This window comes from Coptis chinensis, chromosome 3, assembly GCF_015680905.1.
Source record: "Coptis chinensis isolate HL-2020 chromosome 3, ASM1568090v1, whole genome shotgun sequence".
In the NCBI taxonomy this organism is placed as follows: Eukaryota; Viridiplantae; Streptophyta; class Magnoliopsida; order Ranunculales; family Ranunculaceae; genus Coptis; species Coptis chinensis.
In genome coordinates, this window is record NC_141458.1 from 22,682,665 (window position 1) to 22,702,661 (window position 19,997).

The 19,997-nt window shown below is 39.8% G+C and overlaps 1 pseudogene; it reads right to left on the reverse strand.

The window, feature by feature from the left end:
• Positions 1 to 14,000: 14,000 nt before the first annotated feature.
• LOC147508651 (small nucleolar RNA R71) lies at positions 14,001 to 14,094 on the reverse strand (annotated as a pseudogene).
• Between the last annotated feature and the right edge of the window lie 5,903 nt (positions 14,095 to 19,997).

Below are 19,997 nucleotides of genomic sequence, written 5' to 3' on the forward strand. Positions count from 1 at the left end.
GGTACGACAAAAAAGTGGTTGAAGGCCATGCATGACGAGATGGATTCTTTGCATAAGAATCACACTTATGAGTTAGTTGAGAAACCCACAGGGAGAAAAGTTCTCAAGAATAAGTGGATATACAAATTCAAGCATGAGGAGAACAATCCTCACCCAAGGCACAAAGCTCGCCTTGTTGTGAAGGGATTCTGTCAAAGGAAAGGGATTGACTTTGATGAGATTTTCTCTCCTGTAGTGAAGATGACTTCTATCCGGGTGGTATTGGATATGGCCGCAAGTATGAACCTAGAGGTTGAGCAGTTAGATGTTAAGACAGCTTTTCTTCATGGAGACCTTGAAGAAGATGTCTACATGGACCAGCCAGAGGGGTTTGAGGTCAAAGGCAAGGAGCACCTAGTATACAAGCTAATAAAGAGCTTGTATGGGTTGAAAACAAGCACCGAGACGATGGTACATAAAGTTTGACTCCTTTATGGCGAAAGCAAGGATACAAGAAGTCCGCTTTTGATCATTGTCGCTTGTTCGAGAGATTTCGGATGGGGATTTCATAGTGCTATTGCTGTATGTGGATGATATGTTGATAGTTGGCCCAAACATCAACAAAATATCCAAGCTGAAGAAAGACTTGAGTAAGTCCTTTGAGATGAAGGATTTGGGTCAAGCAAAGCAGATACTTGGGATGCCGGATTACTCATGACGAAAGAGTGGGAAGTTGTGGCTTTCTCAAGAAAGCTACATTGAGAAGGTGTTGAAGAGATTCAACATGGATCAAGCGAAGCCAGTCAGTTGTCCACTTGGTGGCCAGTTCCGCATGACCAAAGAGATGTGTCCTAAGGGTGAGCATGAGCAGAGTCAAATGGAAAAGATTCCTTATGCATCCGCAGTGGGCAGTTTGATGATGCCATGGTGTGTACTAGACCGGATATTGCTTTCCCCGTTGGTGTTGTAAGCGATTTACATCAAAATCCGGTCGAGCATTGGGAAGGTGTTAAGTGAATATTGAAATATCTCAAAGACACTTCCAAATCGTGTTTGTGCTTTGGTGGAAGTAAGCCCTTACTTGAAGGCTACATTGATGCAGACATGGCATGTGATGTTGACTCGATGAAGTCCACCTCCGGTTATCTGGTTACTTTTGTAGGGGGAGCAGTTTCTTGGCAATCTAAGTTGTAAAAGTGTGTTGCCCTCTCCACTACAGAAGCCGAGTATATTGCAGCCACTGAGTGTTGCAAAGAGATGCTATGGATGAAGAGGTTCTTCGACGAACTAGGGCTAAAGCAGAAACAGTTTGTAGTTCTATGTGACGGTCGAGCACCATCCACTCGAGCAAGAATCGAGTTTTCATTCTAGATCCAAAACACATACACGCGTCGTTATCATTGGATTAGAGAAGTACTTTGAAGACAAGCATTTGTGTATCGAGAAGATCCATACCGACAAGAACGGGTCGGATATGATGACCAAAGTCTTACCGAAAGGTAAGTTTGATATTTGTTGTGCTACCGCCAGAATGGTAGCAGACTCCTCCTGTTGATTTGGAAATTGCATGGAGGTATTCCCCCCTCACTGTTCGGGATGGAGAGATTGTTGGTGTTATCCCTCATATGAGGAGAGAAACAGAGCTGGAGAGAAATGGAGCTGATTTGGCGTTGAGATGTCGAGCGCTACGCTCGAGGAGGCGACTTCGCTGCGTGCCTTTGGATCAGCCCAGATTTCAGAGCGCGACCCGCGCTCAGATGGGGCACACCCGCGCTCATAGCTCCAGTGTTTGGGTGCGACCAGCCGATCTCCGGTGTTTTGGCGTGACCAGCTCAAAGAAGGCACTACGTGTCTAATTCGTGGGCTTCGCTGATGCTTATCGTGAAATTTGGTTTTTGGAGATAAAACCAAAAATCAAGGTTTTGGAAAACCTAACCAACCAAGTCAGAGGGATTGGAATCCAGACCAAAAACAAAAGAGAGAGAAACCACAATCTTAAAAGCTATCAAGATTTAGAGATAACTTTTACAGAGATACAACCCTGTAAAGAGATAAGAGTGATCTAGTAAGGTGAGAGACTGAAAGGAGAGATTGTAATCTTCCTTCCCACTTTATAAAGAACTAGCTCTTGTGGAAGTAGACACCATTGGCCGAACCACGGTAAATCTTTGTTTTGTGGTTTGCCTTTACTGCTTTACATTATTATTTGTTATTGATAGTTGTTTAGCGAGTTGGGCATGTTAGTATAGGCTGTAGTTGATATTTAGATTTTGTCCGGAGTTGAATTGTGTTCATACAAGTTATCTGTGTAGTGGGGGAATCGATTAGTATTGGTATAATCCCCAACAAATCAGACAATCAATACTAGTTAAAAACAACCTAATGTCAAATTCTCAATCAAGACAATCAATACTAGTTAAAAACAACCTAATGTCAAATTCTCAATCAAGACCGCACATGCTCACACCATTATTTGAAGATTTATCCAGTGAGAAGGCTGGGAATTTTTGTTTTGTCAATAGATATTGTTTGGGGAGAAAGTAGTCGTAATTGAATGGTCACGGTAATGGGACTAAGATAATGTCTAACCGAAAATGCTCCTAGAGTGCAGCCACCACATAGTGGCTCCCGCTATCACATCATTTCCTTAATGAACATCATTGTCATTTGAATCTTTCGAAGGGAATGCTGATACTGACGTGATGAGTTCATATACTACTTTCGTGCATCAGACTTAATTACTACAACCCTAAGTGCTCTTTGTTTCTCGAAATCTGCATCTATGGAGTCCAGTGTTCCGCTTAAAATCGATCGTTTCACCACTGCTCTTGATATCGTGCATCAGACATAAACGACCAAGCACCGTAATAATGTTCAATTTGCAGTGTATGTGGTTGGGCTGGATTCATTTTACAATAAACCACAGAGAAATGGTGTTCTTCACAATGTAGGCAGCAATCCATATTCACTTGGTTATGCTTTGTGCATCTTATTCAGATAGCAACAAGTAGAGTGGAAACAGAGAAGGCCTAGCAATAATTGTTCCCTCCATGGGTGGTGGATGCATGATGATCGATCACTCTCAGAGGGCTACCTGAGCATAAAGAGGAACTAAATCACCGCCATAACACATTAGCCACATTTTTTTTTTGTTTAAAAAAAAAAACCCAATTCAATAAATCGAATCCATGATTTTCGGCCTATTGCCCATATAACGCAGTGAATACCAAACCACTCGGGACCTCCAAATCTAGAGGGATGCACACAGCCCTTGAGCCACACACTTATGTGCACACAATTACTAGACGTCTAGACATACTTTAGTCAAAAAACAGTATAACACTTTCTTATATTTATCTACAAGATCATGGGCATAAATAGCCGATTCACATAGTTGAGATCCTAAAGTTTAGGACCGAATCTATCTATGCACAAGAGCGTATCTCTAATCTAGGAAAAAACATCTTTACAATAAGGGAAATATATAATCAATCTATTTATGGATGTACACCAACTTGGAATTACTTTTAGAATCGTCAACACTCCCCCTCAAATTGGTACATAAATGTCGCTCATTCCCAACTTGTCTAGAGCGTCATTAAATGCTCGACTTGACACGGCCTTGGTGAGTAGGTCAGCAAGTTGTTCTTGAGACGGAACATGAGGTGTTTCAATAATCCTTGCTTCTAGTTTCTCCTTGATGAAATGTCTATCAACTTTTACATGTTTAGTTTGATCATGTTGAATTGGGTTGTGGGCAATATCACAAGCTTCCTTGTTATCACAATATAGCTTCATTGGACTGTTGTGCTTAATATTCAGATCTTCCAATAAATTCTGGATCCACAATAGTTTGCATATTGCCTTAGCCATTCCCCTGAACTCAGATTCAGCACTAGATAGAGCAACTATATCTTGCTTCTTGCTTCGCCAAGTGACCAAATTTCCACCTATAAAAGTAAAGAATCCTGCTGTAGATCGCCTATCTGTGATTGATCCAGCCCAATCTGGCATCAATGTATCCTTTGACATCTAGATTATCGCCTTTTCTAAACATAATCCCTTTTCCTGGAGATGATGACTTCAAATAGCGCAAAATACGACTAACTGCAGTCATATGTTCTTCGCTTGGAGAGTGTAGGAATTGGCTTACGACACTTAGTGCATATGCCAAGTCAGGCCAAGTATGTGCAAGATACATCAGTCTGCTAGGAATATACAACTTAATTGTACTTACTCTTTATCAATTACCAAACTATACAAACCTTTTGTCTTGTAAGTGTCTTGTACTTCTTAGTTAAATCCGAGCCTAGTGTAGATACGCTATGTCCTTAAGACATATTTTCCCCCTCACGGTGCTTGAAGGTTGATGGGAAACTATCTCCCAAGATAGAATGAATTTTCTTCTATAGAAAGCTAGCATTTCAATTCTATATAATCAGCGAACACAACATAGTATTTGACTAAGAACAGAGATAAAAGAGAAAGATCAAAACTCTGTGTGATCTGGTGTGTCTTTCTCTCCAAATTCATCAACTATTTATAGGTGAGTGGTGCCTCTTCAAAACAACACAGTGACTTTTGGGAAAAAGTAAGCAACTCTTTGAAAAGTCATATGTTTCAAAATGACACACCATTTTAGCATAAAATATTGTTTTGAACCAGTGCCTATTTTGAAAGGTCACACCTTTTTGGCATGATGCACTATTTCGAACTAGTGGACATTTCGAAAGGTCGCACCTTTTCGGCATAATGCACTGTTTCAAACTAGTGCACCCTTTTGAAAATGTTTTTTTTTTCACTTTACGTACTGTTTCAAGAGAAACCCATTTCATCTCAAGTGGGGTAACTTGGGAGACAAATTACTCATTCATATCTCAATGGATTTGTGCAAATCCATTTTTCTAAAATCTCCCACATGAATGAAAATTTGGCTTCTTCTATCATAAACATCGGATTTCTATTCTTTTACAAATGAAAAGATACCGCATCAGGTCAAGTAGCATGGGAGGCTTTGAACTTGCCTTAGTGAAAGATGATCGAATTTAATTGGATGATTAGTAGACTTCAATTAATGTCCTTGAACTGTCAGCCGTTTGTATAACCCTAGACAATCATCTTAACGCAGTACCTTCTTGAATACTGTTGGTTCTCACGTTTGTGTTCATTTTGGCTTTGAACACTTCTTGGTTTCAGAGAGTGCTTTTGAGACATTTGCCTTAAAATTCTCATAGAAGCAGCTCCACTTCACACTCACATAGGCGATTTCTATAAATAGTATCCTGCAATACTCCACTTGGATAACATAACTTTCTAAGATATAGTAAATCATTAAAAGCTTGACTTATCCTGGGTCTCGCGGCAGATATGCACTGTCTTATATAGGAATGAGATAGAGTATATTATTACTCTTTAGTGCTAACTGAATCACACACATAATTAAGTTGGCCCTTTGAACCTAGATCTTGGGATCTCTAGTCAACTAGGTTGGTTTTTCCATTATGAGGACTCTTGGTTGATTATCTCAAAGGCTTTAAGCCCATTCCCCTTGATAATCTTTCCACTTGCTCTCTTGTTAAACCTTTTGTAAGCGGATCCGCAATATTATCTTTTGACCTTACATAGTTGATTGAGATAACTCCATTTGAGAGCAATTGTCTAACGGTGTTATGTCAACTACGTATGTGTCGAGACTTCCCATTATACATACTACTCTGTGCTCTACCAATAGCAGTTGGCTGTCACAATGTATACACAATGCTGGCACAGGTTTAGCCCAGTTTGAAATATTCTCTAAGAAATTTTGAAGCCACCTTGCTTCTTCTCCAGCCTTATCCAATGTTATGAATTTTGATTCTATAGTGGACCTTGCTATGCACGTTTGTTTTGAGGATTTCCAAGAAACAACTGCACCTCCAAGTGTAAAGACATATCCACTTGTGGACTTTGAGTCTTTAGTGTCAGATATCCAATTAGCATTGCAGTACCCCTTTCTGGAACAGCTGGATATCTTGTATAGTGTAGACCAAAATTCTGAGTATACTTTAAGTATCCCAAAACTCTCAGTATGGCAGTCCAATGATCTATGTCAGGTCTTGTACAGTTCATGACATACATTAAACTACCAAGTATACGAGAGTACACTAGTTGAGATATGCTATCTATTGTATTTTTGGCTAAATGAAGATTTACGTCAACTGGTGACCTTTTTGGTGTGATGTTATATTTCTTGAACTTTTCAAGAATCGTCTTAATGTAATGAGATTGTGATAGAACAAGTCCATCCTCTATCCTAGAAATCTTAATTCATAGGATAACATCAGCGACACCTAAATCTTTCATGTCAAACTTACTAGACAACATTTGTTTGGTAGATTTTATGACATCCATATTACTACCCAAAATTAGCATATTGTCTACAGAGAGACAAACAATGACACACCCCTTTTGAGTGCTTTTAACATAGACACATTTGTCACACTCGTTTATTTTGAAACCATTTGACAACATTGCATTGTCAAATTTCTCATGCCGTTGCTTAGGTGCTTGCTTTAATCCATATAAGGCTTTAACAAGATTGCAAATTTTCATTTCTTGTCCAGGAGCAATAAACCCTTCGGGTTGTTCCATGTATATTGTTGGGGAAACAACTGATCTACCCAGACACTCTTAAAACAAAAATAGACCTTTTGAATATCACCACCTTCTAAAAAACAATTTCAGAACTCGCGCACCTTGTTAAACTTGTTGCATAAGAAAAAATGTTTTAGTTGTTGAGACTGAACCACTTTTTAGTTTAGTGGCTACTTACATACCCCAGAGGGATCAAGTCTCTCTAAAAAATCTCCGGAGTGTGGAGTTTTTCAATTTAGTTCTGTTGCTGAAAACTCCTCATTATGTAACAGTTCGGAAAACTAGAGAATCCCTGGATATGGATCCTTATCCTAGTTTTCAGTTACATTGGATAGAGAATCTCTGGATATATATCCTTATCCTTAATTTTCAGTTACATTTGATAGAGTCCAATCTCCAGATTCTACCAGGTTTGGCTGGGCCTTGTTTTCATCTGATTACGGGCTTATATTGAGGCTTGGCCCACATGCCATATTGGGCCCTGGCTACGAACCAGGGCTAGGCCTGCAGATATATAGGGTCTAGTCTGGGTGTCATGTCCAGAGATCATGCCCAACTGGTCCCTAGCGGCATTGTGCTACTGAGCATTCCGTCGAGTTGGATGTCTCACTGCACAAGTCGATCCAATGAGGCCACAAAAGAAAAGGATCTGGTAATGCCATGTGGACCATTTAATGAGGGTCCCCACATCGCCCCATCTCTGTCACACGGAGCAGCCACGTGGCAGAGAAGAGAAAGAGAATCCGATAACGTTTCTTTCGAACAAGCATTTCGGTGCTGATATACCTGTAATATTTCCGATAAGCTTTTGTTCGATGGATAAAGGTCAAAACTCAAAATATATCACTATCATAACTAAAAATAGTCATAAAGGATATTTCTATTTTTAGAAGATGGAAATGATATCCATCTAATGGAATTGTCCAGTGGTTACTTGGAGTGAAGACTTTCACTTAACAAAAACCAAAGTAAAAAAAAGATCCTCAGGGGTATGTTCATCTTTTCATAAAGGCTTAGACTTCCATGATAAACACAATAGAAATCCCAAGGGACATGAAAGGTGATGAGGGTGAAAATAAAATGATTAGAAATGGGGCTGTTAATGGAGGAAGTGGTGGTGTTAATGGAGGAAGTGGTGGTGTTAATGGAGATAAAGGTAAAAGGATTGATGGTGGTGGTGGGCGACATGGCGGACATGATGTAATAGATCTACCTCGTCGGAAGTCTCGACGTCTGAGGAGGACCAATGGAGGCCATGGTGTGGCTGAAAATCCAAGGTATAGGGTTGGAAATTCGTTTCCAGCACCTTCCTCTTCATCCCTTTGATTTTTCATTCTGTAAGTAGAAATAAGAGATAATGATTCCATGTTTTTCCTCACTAATGTTGCATGGTCTGGCCTGACCTATCTACCATCAGATTTGCTTCTAGATAAGCATGTAATCTAGATGAAGAATGATAGTGTACCCACCCTAGTCATGGATGGACCACTTAACCCTCCTTTGGACAAATGATTTGGTGCTGCTCCATATTGAGGCTAGATGGTCTTCCCACGTCTAACCTTGACCAGTCGGTCTGACTTTGACTTTGACCAGTCAACTTTTTAGTTTTTTTTGGAAGATTCTCATAGACTTAGAGAGCACATGGTATTTGCTTGATGCTGAGAACATGTTCACTCTAACCGATGACATGTTTGCTTGTAGGGCTCCATCCGTCGATATTGATTCTGATGATAACGGTGAGGATTATGCCTATGCTCAGGTGGACTGCTGGAAGCAATTTACCACTCAACCGGGGTCCTTCATTGTTCCATCCTGAATGCCTTTACAAGAGTTTTGGTATATTTGAGAGTATTATTATACATAAGCATGATGACTTGGCACTCCCAGTTGCCGAAAATGAAATAGCCATTTCTTATGCTCAACTACAGTACGGTATGAGACTTCCCTTGGGGAAGGTGATGTCTAGATTGCTGAATTGGTGGGGGCTTGCACCTGGGCAGATGATGATTCTGTTTTACTTGGTAATGAGCCGAGTCCGCTACATCCATCAACCTTATGGCATAAGACTTGGAACAATAAAGATGTATCTTATGCTCAGGCCTAAGAAAAAGATTTTGAAGGACATTCCTTTCTTCACCGTCGACTTTGTTTCTTCGGATCGGAAGTTCACCCATCCCCCCACTCATTACTAAACATGGCATACACCAGCCTACAAAGTTCAGGGCTGGGCAGGCTGCGGAATGGATGTTCCAAATAATTTCTCAGGTGAGCTCCTTAAGAAATTATCTTCTTCGTCCACAGTTTTCTCTATTCTGCAGCTCAATTTAGTTCTTTCTCTAACAGATACCTGGATTTCTGATGTTGTGGTGAGTGAAGTTGATGAAAATGCGGTTCAGCATAACCTTCAAACCTTGTTTGGTCTCCCAGAGATTATTAGGGACTTTAGTTACCCTGATACAATCGTTGCATGGGTTTCCGCATACCTTGTTCATCCTCTTCAGTCTGTGATGCCTGACACTGTTCGAGCTTCAGAAAAGGGAAATGAAGTACGTGTTAAACCTATGGCATCGAGGAGGCTTCCACGTATTGCTCCTTCAGATATTATCCTCCTTGTCTCATTGGGTGATGGTGCTCAAAATTCTGACATAGGTGATAGGGTAGAGAATCCTGCACGGCGTCGGTGTTACATCTATTATTCTTCTGACGAAGACGATGTTCCACCGACTATCACGAGGCATCCTGATCCTAGCTTGAGATCCCGCAGCTCGGGTTTGCATTCTCCACGAGCTACCATTTCCAAGTCTACTTCTATTCCACCTTCTCCAGTCGTTATGCGAGGCTCTAGAGAACATCCACATGCTGAGGGTGTTGTTAAGGTCACCGCCTCTGGTGTCGTTGTTGAGCAGAACCATGTTAGTGCCAATGTGAATGGAGGGGGTACTCGTTATGTTATTCCTGATATTGCGAATGATGTACAGTCGGTTCACTCTGTCCATGTCTCTAGTCACTCCGGGAACCACAGAGTGAGAGACAATTCTACAAATAATTGCTCTGCTAAAAGAGTTAGAAAAGACCCTTGTTCCAGTTCGGTACCATTTTCACTATCTTTTCAGCATGCCGAGGAGGTCTTGATTAAGTCCTCCACCCTTTTTCGTGAGGCTTGTGCCGAGGTTGAGCTAGAATCTCAACGTTCACGAGACCACGTTACCACTTTGTTAGAGGAATGTCGTCGACTTAGAGAAACATTGTCTACTCGTGATGAGATGATTGCGTCTAAAGACTTAGAACTGATTACTTTAGTGGATAAGCTCAGGGAGTCCCAGAATGTTGTACGAGCTATGGAAAGTGATCGTCGTCTGAGTGAGGAGAATATAGGTCGTGTGGTGCAGGAAAACTGGCATCTAGTTGAGGAGTTGCGCCTACTCAAGAATCGTGTTACAGACTAGCCAGCTTGACATTTTGCTTTTATTATTATGTATCTTCCGTTTGTAGTTCAGATATTTTGAAGGCTCCTGCACTTTAGTTATCTTGATTTACCATGATGTGTCCTGTAAGGATATTTTGAAGCCATGGACTTTTTTGAAATGAAAAATCTTCAACAGCGGCTTGGCAATAAAATAGAACTTGAAAAGTATTGACCTGAATATTAGCAACGCTATATACTACCGCCCCCCAACACTACATGTGGATACGATTCATGTGTAGTGTTGAATAAGAAAGTTACTGTGTATACTGGTAAAATTGAGTATTTTTACCAACATAATGTAAAAGGAAATAGAATTGATAATGAATTGATGTTTGGCGATTCACCAATAGAATTCCATTGTAAAATAACCCAGTTGAATAGATACAACTGGGCTGAGCATGTCGCCATACTCAGAATATATATCGAACGATAGTGAGGTGCATCTATAGAATGACCCAATTGAAGCGTAATCAGACTGAGCAATTTTGTAGTAATGCTCAAATATAAATAAGTCCATTAGTTGAACCTTTGAAGGTGTTATCTTGGACTGTTTCAGAAAAGATTATCCCAGTTAGCCTGAAGCGTAGCTGGACTGAGCTTTTTGCTGTGAAGCTCAGAGATGACGTTAATGCACAGAGTCTGATTCTATACATATTGTTTTCGGTTGAGAGGACCAATGTCATGCAACTGTACCAAGCGATGTTCTCTATCCAAACTTGGCGGCGCCTCCAAGGGATAGATTGCATCCAACACTTGGGTTTTTAAAGTCCTAAAAGTTCGGAGTTACCCAGTTCACAAATAGGACCGAGCCAGAAGGTCGACGCCATTTACTCGGACCAACACACAGTGCGCTTCTGTATGTTGGCTTTTTGAACTTCGAGGATTTGTGTTTCATGCCAAAGCCAGGCAAGAGGGTCAAAGCCATATACCTGGACCCGATACTTTAGTTGTACGGGACATTTTTCAAGCCTGACGCACTCGCAGCATTTGCCTTATCACCGGCCTCAGTCAATTATAAGGATTTGAACAGGCAAGAGGAACGCTCTGGTCTGTACCAAGCTAGACAATTGATGTCATTCAGCTGGGCTTCAGAGTGTGCATTTAGTATTCTATGTACTTCCAAGTGCAAAAATGTTAGAGCTTGGAATTTTTGCAAGTAAAAATGAGGCTTTTTCACTTGACCGGGCATGCTGAGCATTTGAACCGGGTTTTGTAAAGCTGATAGAGATTTGATCACAAAGTCGTCTATACCAGCTAGGTTCTCTTAGGTTTGAACCTGCAGTGTGTCTAGTTGGAGGGGTTAACTGATAAGAGCCCAAAACTGTAGTTTTAACCCTTTAATAATACTACTTTTAGACCAATTATGCGAGTAATAAATAAGAGTTAATGCTAATTACGTATTTTTATGTATTTCAGGCATAAAACTCAATTATGTGCAGAAATGTGCCACTTTGGCGATATAAAGGAGCAAAGGGTTGGTTGCTAAGAAGTTCTGTGATAAATGCCAAGATTCAAGGAAACAAGGCCTTTATGAAGCCCGGGCCAAAAGTCGAAAAGTCAACACCGCGTAAACAATTAGACAAGTCGATTAGAACGTCCGAAGACCATATCTTTGGACTCATGCCTCAGATATGGGCCTACCTTACGTCAAAACGACCGGCTCGGAAAGAGCTTTCCAATGGTCTAAGCATTGACCCAATCAAAGGAGCAGAAGTGGACAAAAAGTCTTCTGAAGTCAAAGCCAGCTGAAACAGGCTCTGTGGACTAAAGAAAGTGGGCTTTGGGCTCGATTTTCCGGCCCAAAACATGGATCTTTAGCCCATGCACGAAATTGTGGATTTGGTCTCCTCCTTTACAAAAAAACAAGACTTAGCTCTTAAAAAAATATAGTGAGATAGCTTAGAATAGAAAGTAGCCATTAAAATAGCTTGTAGATCTAGTTTTTTTTTTTTTTTGGAATTTCAATTAGTTAATTAATTAGTTTTATACATTGTTTTAGATTAGTTATTGGAATAATTGTTCTTCATTGATTAGATAAATAAAATAGTAGTTCTTGATCATTTCGATTTTGTGATTTAAATTTGTAGATCTAATTTCAATTCTTACTGTTATTCAATTCTTAGTTATTAATTAGATTTGAAGTATTGTTAGTTAAAATTAGTAAAGTTCAAATCTTTATATTATGTCTAGTTTTAATTCAATGGAAAATGATAGTTTGATGAATCAAGGCTAAACCTCAATTAGAGGGGTTTGATGAAGCCTTGATAAAAACTTGATTGTGTAGTATAGAATTGTTGTAAGAATCTATTCCACTCTAGAAGGTCGTTGATTCGCCATGAGAATGGGTGGACGACCTCACATGCTAGTTATGAATTAGTAGAAATGCCATGTATAATTAGGGATTAGAACGACCAATTCTTACCGTAAGAACATAAAAATTGGTTTACAACAATTCTATGCTAGTTTATTAAGTTGGATTCAAGGTGGAATCAAATTCCCCTAATTCTTTATCTAGATTCAACTCTTAGCATTCTGTCATTCCGTTATTCGTATCGTGTTATTTGAATTCACATTGTAGTATAAATTCCACCATTACTCTCATTAGACTTTGGATAGACTCGTCAATTGTAGAAAACTTTAATGCTAAAGGACTAAGAGTGGAACGAATCTTCTATTCCAACACTACGTCAATAGATTCGAGAATAGAAAACAAATATCTTTGATAAATCTAGTACCGTTCAGTTTATAGTTTTACTTGCGTAAAGACTTTATTGTTTATTCGTAGTAGAATTATTATTCATTTTTATCAGTTATCAAATAGCGCCGCTGCCATCTTAGTACTATTTAGTATTATTTTCTTTAGAATTGATAGTTTTTCAAAGTCCCATAACCCACCCACCCTTGTTTGATTCTCACCGTGGTTGTCCATTTCAGCACTACAATTTTCCTTAGAAAATTACTCGGAGCATGACCCGCGCTCTGGGCAAGCCAAATTGGAGCGCACCTTGCGCCCAAACGCCTAGAATTCCACCTTTTGCCTGAGCGCGACCTGCGCCCTACCAAGAACAACTTGGAGCGCGACCTGTGCCCACACGCCTGGAATCCCACCTTTTGCTTGAGCGCCACCTGCGCTCTGCCTAGGCATATTTGGAGCGCTACCTGCGCCCTCTACTGAAACAACCTGATTTCCACAGGTTTGTTTCAAACTTACATTTCCTTTAAGGTTTTCAGTGTTCTAACTTGTTATATACACTGAGCACGCGTAAACAAGACGCTATTCATAAGCGAAGTAAGGAGGCTTTCAGGTACTCTTTTCTTCCACACCTCGCATCTTCTGTTAGAGGTTCTTACTAGCATATCAGGATTGTTCGGAGTATTGTTGTGTTTAATTAAGATTTGTCTTAGCCTTGCATGAGATTAAGGTCAGGCCGAAGAAAAATGCCTAACGTAATTAACCGATAACGGCAACAAACACGTCTTTTTAGTATACCACTCACTACACCTCTAGCTAGCATACCACATACCACACCTGAAATTATGGCTGAAGAAAGAGAGTCTCCTCTCTCTGACTTTTACAAAGCCTTGAACGATAGCCCTAAATCTTGCATCGTTCTATCAGACCCAGTGGGAGATTTCCGAATCCCCCCAAATATATTTAATTTGTTACCCGTTTTTCATGGGTTAGACCATGAAAAGCCCTATCAGCACATGCGTAGGATTAACCAAGTCCTTACTACATTCCACCATCCTATGGTTGGTGTTGAACAAATTAAACTAAGGGTATTTCCCTTCACTTTAGCTGATAAGGCGGCGTCTTGGTTAACTGCCCAAGCGCCTAATTCTGTGGACTCATGGGCTAAACTTGTTCAACTATTCATGGAACATTTTAACCCAGCACTAAAGACCGATGAAATGCTTTCCAAGATTCATTTCTTTCGACAGAATTCTCATGAATCATTTTCAGAGGCTTGGAATCGTTTCACCGATCTACTTATAAAATGTCCACATCATAACCTCGCGAAAGACACGTTAGTTTGTGCCTTTTTCAACGGACTTCTAAGCGTAATAATAACTGGGGGGCGGGGTTAGTGACGATATCTCCCGCAACGCTAGTTCTTCTACAACAGTAAAGGCCGCTGGTATGTTTGAGATGAAACTCGATCCAGAACTTAAAAATTTAATCGAATATCTAACTAAAAAGGTAGAGGCTATTTCTATTCAACAAACACCTATCCCCGTTATGAATGTCAACTCCAATCCATGTAATTTCAATTTGAGTCCAGAGCATCCCGACTCCTATTGTCCTTTCGCCTATGAGCAACAACAGTCACAACAAGATAATGTTTGTTCGATTAATAGTTTTCCTATTCCTAACGCCCCTTGGAGACAACATCCCAATTTCAGTTGGAGAAATAATCAACAAGTAATACCTCCAGGGTTTAATAATCAAAATGTTAGGCAAGCAAACAATTATAACCAAGCTCCACCACGACAAGGACAAGGTCAGGGTAATTATAATAATTATAATAACCAAGCATAACCACGACAAGGTCAAGGTAACTATAATAATTATAACAATAATAATTATAATGCTAATAGAGGTATCATTCTGGTAAATACTAACTACCAAAATCCACCCATTAATAATCAACGTGACATAGTTCCTACCACACAACCTAAAGCTAACACTCTTCTACAGCCGGATCGTTTCAATACCTTTATGCAATCTCAACAACAGATTTTACAAGCCATCCAACTTTCCTTACAGCAGCTAGCTCAAGAGAAAGTACAACCCAAAGGTGTGTTTCCAGGACAAGTGATACCTAATCCGAAAACACCAAACACAGCCTTTGAGGTAAATGGTAATACTAGTACGGAAAATGAAAACGTAGGTGAGCTAAATGCCATCTCCACTCTCCGTTCTGGGAGAGTGGTTGATAACAAAGTAACTATGCCTATAGTTACCCCATCAGTTGTCCCTACACCGCAGATTATACTAGATACCGTAATAAAAACTGAAGAGCCTACCCCTGTAGATGTACCAGTTAAACCACAACCTAAGAAACAAAAAACCAAGGTTAAACATCCTGTTGATCATTACACTAAATATAGAGAGAAACCACCGTTTCCCCAGAGATTAGTAATGTTAACTAAGGATACGAATTTCGATGACATTAGGGAAGTTTTCAAAAATCTAACGATAAACCTTCCTTTTCTTGAAGCGATAAAAAATTACCTCACCATACTAAGTTTCTTAAAAAGTTGTGCACTACTAGGCGTAAGACAAATATTCCTAAAGACGCCTTTTTAACTGAACAATTTCCAACTTTAACGGAACACAATGGAATCGTTAAGTACAAGGACCCTGGTTGTCCTACTGTACAATGCACCTTAGGAGATTCCCACACGACGACCGCTTTACTAGACCTGGGGGCGAGTGTTAACTTGCTCTCATATTATCTATACAAACAAATAGGTCTACAAGAGATGCAACCTACTAAAATGACGTTGCAATTAGCAGATCGATCAATTAAGTACCCTAAGGGTGTGGTTGAAAATGTGCTTGTTAAGGTCCAGGATTTCTACTATCCTGCTGATTTTGTTATCCTCGATACAAGTCTCTAACAACTCTATTCCGATCATTTTAGGGCATCCCTTCTTGGCGACTGCCAACGCGCTTATAAACTGCCGCGATGGGTTGATGTCCTTGTCTTTTGGCTATCTTTCGGTTGAGGTAAATGTTTTTAAACTAATGAAATAGTTACTAGATTCGTCTATAGATGGAGAGGTTAGCATGATCGAGATTTTAGCTCAAGATTACTTTAATAACACGTTTCCAGAAAACCATATGCATAAATTCCTTTCTTTTGGAAGTTCAGATTTTGTTGATGACTCCTATATAGAGGAAGTCAACACCATCTTCGAGTCTACACAAATCGTAGACCCTTAGGTTGCTCCATATACAGAGTTTGAAGACCTGCTGCCTAAGCAAGTATTCATTACTCAAGATGAGGACCCTCCAGAAGCATTTATCGATATTCCTCCCACCCCGGTGCTTAAACCTCTTCCTCCTGAGTTAAAGTATATTCAACTTGATCCGGATGGTAGTCATCCGGTAATTATATCTTCTCTGTTATCAAAGGAGGAAGAGACACGGTTGATCAGGGTGATTAGGGAACATCGTTTTGCGATTGGTTGGTCCCTAGCCGACATTAAGGGAATTGACCCTAATGTGTGCACTCATCGTATCCATTTAGAGGATAACGTAAAGACTTCCCATGAACCTCAGCGTCGTTTAAACCCTGCCATGAAAGAAGTGGTCAGGGAAGAAGTCTTACGGTTACTTGATGCGGGTATCATATACCCAATCTCTGATAACGAATAGGTCAGTCCCATTCATGTAGTTCCAAAGAAATCAGGGATTACCATGGTACGTAATGCCAAGGGTGAATATGTTGCCACGCATGGTCCTATGAAATGGAGGATCTGTATTGATTACAGACGCTTAAATGCCATGACACGAAAGGATCATTTTCCTTTACCCTTTATAGATCGATGCTTGAACGCCTAGCCGGTCATGCTTTTATTGCTTTTGGATGTCTACTCCGCTATTTCCAAATTATTATTGATATTGATGACCAAGAAAAGACTACCTTCACATGTCCCTTTGGAACATACGCCTATAAACGAATGCCTTTTGGCCTTTGTAATGCTCCTGGTACCTTCCAGCGGTGTATGCTTCATATATTTAGTGACATGGTAGAGCGTTTCATGGAAGTGTTCATGGACGATTTTTCTATCTATGGAGACTCTTTCACTGAATGCCTGTCTAACCTGTCTAAAGTTTTAACACGATATGAAGAGAAGAGTCTCGTGTTAAATTGGGAAAAATGTCACTTCATGGTGAAAAAAAAGGAATAGTACTAGGTCACATCGTATCTAGTGATGGCATCAAAGTAGATAAGGCCAAACTAGATAAGATAGCGACTCTACCTATACCACGGACTGTCCATGATATTAGAGCCTTTCTAGGCCATGCAGGTTTTTATAAGCGTTTTATCAAAGATTTTTCAAAAATAGCTAGACCCTTAACTAATCTGCTTTTAAAGGAGGCCATCTTTGATTTTAATTTTAACTGTAAACAGGCTTTTGAAACTTTGAAAGCCGCCTTAACTTCCACACCCATTATACAGCCTCCCGATTGGTCTAAACCTTTCGAACTGATGTGTGATGCTAGTGATTATGCAGTTGGTGCTGTCTTGGGACAGAAACTAGATAATAAATTTACTGTTATTTATTATGCTAGTAAAACTCTAAACGATGCTTAAAGGAATTATACAACTACTAAAAAAGAATTCTTAGCTGTCGTTTATGCTTTAGATAAGTTTCGTCCTTATTTGGTTGGTTCTAAGACTCTAGTTTACAAGGACCATGCAGCCCTTAGGTACCTTCTCGCTAAGAAGGATGCCAAGCAGAGATTGATCCGATGGATTCTTCTCCTGCAAGAATTCACATTAGAAATAAAGGACAAACGAGGGATCGAAAACGTAGTTGCCGACCACTTATCTAGACTTACAAACGACGATGAAAGTGATTCTAACTCCATACCGGACTCTTTTCTAGATGAGCATTTATATGCTATATTTTCTGCACCATGGTATCCTGACATTGTGAATTATTTAGCGTCTGATGTTATTCCTTATGACTGGTCAAGAAATGAACGTAAGAAGTTTTTTGCCAGAGTTAAGTTATACTACTGGGATGAGCCCTACCTTTTTAAGTATTGTGCGGATCAGATTATTCGTCGTTGTATTCCCCAGTGGGAATATAATGAGGTACTCTCATTCTGCTATGAAAAAGAGTGTGGTGGCCATTTCATGGTATATGAAAACCGGCCGCTAAAATTCTACAATGTGGGTTTTATTGGCCTACTCTCTTTAAAGATGCCCAAGTGCATTGCAAAGTGCATGCATTTTGCCAACAACTTGGGAGAATCAATGGGTTTAATATGATGCCATTGAATCCAATCATGGTGGTAGAAATTTTTAACGTATAGGGCATTGATTTCATGGGTCCCTTTCCAGTTTTCCACGGTTTCATTTATATTCTAGTTGCCGTGGACTACGTGTCTAAATGGATAAAGGACATGGCTTGCCGTAGCAATGACCATAAGACAGTTGTGTTTTTCATAAAAGAGTATATTTTCTGTCGATTTGGCATTCCCAAGGCCATCATTAGTGATGGAGGAACACATTTTTGCAACAGAGTTGTTGCATCACTAGTAAAGAAGTATGGAGTTACACATAAGGTAGCAACTCCGTATCATCCAGAAACTAGAGGACAAGTGGAAGTTTCTAATAGGGAAATCAAAAGATCTTAGAAACAACTGTAAATCCTGATATGAAAGACTGGTCGAAGCGTCTATCTGATGCCTTATGGGCGTATAGGATTGCTTTCAAAACTCCTATAGGTATGTCTCCCTTTAAACTTGTATTTGGTAAACCTTATCATTTTCCCATTGAATTGGAGCACCATGCTATGTGGGCTATAAAAAACCTTAACTTCAATTTTGATGAGGCAGTTGTCAAGGGCAAGTTGTAATTGAATGAGCTTAAAGAAATCCGTAGCGACTCTTATGATCTCGCAAAAGATTATAAAGCTAACATGAAACGTGTTCATGAGAACCAAATCTTGCGTAAAGAGTTTGTAGTAGGTCAAAAGGTCTTACTGTACAATTCCCGTATACATATTTTTCCAGGAAAATTAAAAACCCGTTGGTCTGGTCCTTTTCTGGTTACTGAAGTCACCCCTTATGGGGCAATCACCTTGGTAAATCCCAAGGACAATAGTACCTTTCAATTTAATGGCCAACGGTTAAAACATTTCCATGAGTTATTGTCCCCTGATGTAGAGGAAGTCCTTTTATAGGACCCTGTCTATGAGGACTGACCTTTTTCATTGGTGTACTTCCTTTCATTTCCATATATCGGTAAGTGCACCACTAAGGTAACTGGGCCTTCCCTATGGAGTGTGTGGCTGTAAGTACCGGATCCTAAGTCCACGGTTAACATAATTCACCTTTTCCACTCTTGCATGTTTTCTCAGGTTTTGAGTTATGTCCCTCTATGGTGTGAATTATGCATTTAATGCTTTCTTGTTTTCTTTTATTAAATTTTATTCATAAAAAATTAAAAAAAAAATTGTTAAAATCACAAACATAGTAAGTTAAGAAGTCTCGGGAATCTGACTTTAAAAGACCCACTTTTTAAAACAAATTTTCTAAAACTCGTTATCTAAAATTTGTTTGGGGGTGGGATGTTCATTTCCATCCTGGATTGTTAAACTTTCCAGTTGTGTTGTTTAGGCCATTTAATTGTATTTCGATTCAGGTTGACATTATCTATGAAATTAGATTTCATTCGTTCGCATAACTTACGTTATGCACACACTTCGAAGCGTTTTCCTTCTTCTTACATGTCACCAATGGTCAGACTATAGCGTTTTATGGATCATTGGATTGGAAATTCTCTCTTGATCATTTCCATACCTCATTCGCACAAAACGGCCCGGTAACGAAGCGGCAATTTAAGTTTGAAGTTACGTAAAAATCAAAATCCGAAAATCAATTGGGCTTGGGTCCAACTTCGCGCGCAGGTGCAACGTCTCCTTCTTCCACCAACAGTCGTGTTCCATTCTCCAAACCGCCATTACCAAACAACAAAGCTTCAAAAACCTAACCTAAATAAAAAAAAAATAAGAAACCTAAATACACCCACGCCCAAAGTTAAAACCTACCCCAAATCTGCTCCTAACTACAAGCACCACCACTTCCACCAACTTAAACAACCAAAAACCACCGAAAATTCAAAAATTTCGACTGCCACCACCACCGCGCCTCCTACCATTATTTTTAGTTAGG